We start from the raw sequence: 3,064 nt of genomic DNA, 5'->3' as shown, positions 1-3,064 counted from the left end.
ATTCTACAAAATTAGTCAATATGAATACTGTAAACCAAACACCACAAATTTCTAATTTTTCGACTCCTGTCAAATTGGATAGGCAGAATTTTATGATATGGAAGTCTCAAGTGCTACCTTCCATTCGTGGCAACAATATTGAAAGCTTGATCAATGAAGCAAAACTTGTACCCGCTAAATTCTTGGTGCAAGTAGAGGAGGATCAAACAGTAACGACTGTGGAAAATCCAGAATATATACAATGGCTAAGACAAGATCAGTTTTTACTTAGCTGGCTTCTGTCCACTATGACTGAATCAGTTTTAAGCATAGTGGTGCAGTACACAACCTCTTTTGAGGTTTGGAATGCCTTGGAGACATTGTTTGCATCTCAGTCAAAGGCTAGAATTTTGCAGCTCAAGATGCAACTCCAAACCACGAAAAGAATGCTATGACCATGAGTGACTATGTCAACAAAATGAAAAATTTAGCTGATAGCCTGGAAATGGCTGGAAAATATGTTACTGAAGATGATTTAATCTCTTATATTCTTGCAGGTTTAGGAACTGAATACGACCCTGTGGTTGTAAATATTACAGCAAGAACAGATGGTTTATCTCTGCCTGAAGTATTCTCTCTTTTGCTCAGTCATGAAAGTCAAATGGAGCAACTCTCAGCTGCTGCAAATCTTGAGTCTGAAGGCAATTTCAATGCTAATTTTGCAGGAGCTTCTTTTCACAAAAGGAAAGTTATAAGAAAAGGCTTTATGTCAGGAAGTTTCAGAGGCAATGAACGTGGTAGAGGCAGAAGAAGAACCAATTTCAGCCGTGGTGGAAATAGGCCAACCTGTCAGATATGTGGCAAATATGGACATTCAGGATATCAATGTTTCTTCCGCTTTGATCGGGGGTTCTCTGCAAGATAAGAGGCAACACAAGCAGGTCAGGCCTCTGCCTATATGGCACTCCCTGCTGAAGAAATAGATAATGGATGGTATTTGGACAGCGGAGCAACACACCATGTTACAAATGATTTAAACAATCTGCAGATTAAGTCAGAATTTAAAGGAGGTGAGAAGCTGGTAGTAGGTAATGGTAAAACTTTAGCAATATCTCACATTGGCAGTGCACTTATTTATATTCCAAACCATAAACCATTGTTGCTTAATGACATTTTATATGTGCCCAAAATCACCAAGAACTTAATTAGCATTTCAAAATTACTTTATGACAATAAACTAATGCTTGATTTCTGTGACAATGTTTGTACTTTTAAGGACAAAGTTCTGGGGAAGAAGCTGCTGCAGCGAAAAACTGAAAGAGGCTTATATCGGCTACCAGTGCTTTCAAGACAAGCCATTCTATCTGATTCAAAAATTATTTCCAATAAATCTTATGAGTCTTCTCTTCCATTTAATTGTTTCAATTCTAGCTCAACATTAAGTTCTGTAAATGAACAAGAATTTATTTCCAATTCCAAGCCTAGCATTTTCATAAATCTTTTGCACAGAAGGATGGGACATCCTCATCTTGCTGTACTAAAACAAATTCTATCTTTGTGTAACAAAACAAGTCAGTTAAATAAAAATCTCATTCCTCAATTATGTGATGCATGTCAACAAGGAAAAAGTCATAGGCAAACTATCAAAGCATCAAATAGCAGAGCTTTAGAACCTTTAGAATTATTGCATCTTGACTTGTGGGGGCCTGCACTTTTAATGTCTGGAAATGGCTACAAATATTATTTGAGTATTGTAGATGACCACACACGTTTTACATGGATATTTCCACTTAAAGTTAAATCACAAGCTTTTGAAGCTTTTAAGTATTTCAAAGTTCAAGCCGAAAAACAATTAGGAAAGAAAATCAAAAGTTTACAAACTGACGGTGGAGGAGAGTTTCAAGCATTTAAAATTTTTTTAAAAGAACAGGGTATTATTCACCGACTTTCTTGCCCACACACACATCATCAAAATGGTAGAGTGGAGCGAAAACACCGGCACATTATAGAGACTGGTTTAACACTTTTGGCACAGGCTGGCATGCCACTCACCTTTTGGTGGGATGCTTTTCAAACTTCTGTTTATTTAATTAATAGAATGCCTACTTCCATCTTAGAAAACAAATCACCATTTCAAATACTTTACAATAAAATACCTGATTATTCTTTTCTAAAAGTGTTTGGATGTGCTGTATTTCCTCATCTTCGAGATTACAACAAACATAAATTAGATTTTCGATCAGATAAATGTATATTTTTAGGCTATAGTACAGCTCATAAAGGGTATAAGTGTCTCCACAAGTCGGGAAAAATTTTTGTCATGCGACATGTTGTCTTTAATGAATATGATTTTCCCTTTAAAAGTGATCCCTCATTCAAGATCTCAAAGAATTATCCAAATCATGATTCTAGTACTCTCGTTCAGTCTCCTATGTTTGTAGGTTTTGAAAGTCCTAGAGCCGATAAGACTCTCTCTGTTATTCATGCAACAGACTCTCCACCAGAGTTGGTTCATAACACAACAGTCATAGATCAGGCATCAAGTCAAGATAAGGAAACCATTTTTGAATCCAACACTGAAAGCTCACCTGGAAAAGCCAACCTTGAATCAAGCACTAAAATCCAAGCAACTGAAAACACCACACAATCTTTATCTATCCCCGAGTCTGTCAATCAAGAAGCCGATCACACAATCTCTCAACCACCTAGTTCAACTCCTCATTCTCAACAGCCAACACATACACAATCCACTCATCCAATGATCACTCGTGCCAAGGCCGGCATCTTTAAACCCAAACCTAGACTTTACCTAACAACCTCTCATACCAAAATAAGTGTACCTGCCAGTGTTAGTAAAGCTTTGGAAGATCACAATTGGCGTAATGCTATGACAGAAGAAATGAATGCTTTGGCTAGGAATAACACATGGTATTTAGTTCAACCTACTTCTGACATGAAGATTGTGGGAAATAAATGGGTTTTTCGGATAAAACAAAAGGCTGATGGTCAGATAGAGCGATATAAGGCTCGGTTGGTTGCAAAAGGATTTCATCAGACCCCAGGAATCGATTTCAACGAGACTTTT

General features: G+C 37.1%; 1 non-coding gene across 1 annotated transcript; it reads left to right on the top strand.

Annotated features, from left to right (window-relative positions):
- Positions 1-496: 496 nt before the first annotated feature.
- On the top strand, positions 497-635 carry LOC112496117 (small nucleolar RNA Z247). Its single transcript, XR_003062594.2, has one exon. It is a non-coding gene; the product is annotated as a small nucleolar RNA Z247 (small nucleolar RNA).
- The last annotated feature ends 2,429 nt before the right edge of the window (positions 636-3,064 follow it).

Source organism: Citrus sinensis, chromosome 9 (genome assembly GCF_022201045.2).
Source record: "Citrus sinensis cultivar Valencia sweet orange chromosome 9, DVS_A1.0, whole genome shotgun sequence".
Taxonomy (NCBI): Eukaryota; Viridiplantae; Streptophyta; class Magnoliopsida; order Sapindales; family Rutaceae; genus Citrus; species Citrus sinensis.
Note: the sequence above shows the minus strand (reverse complement) of the source record. Positions and strands in the feature narration are given on the sequence as shown.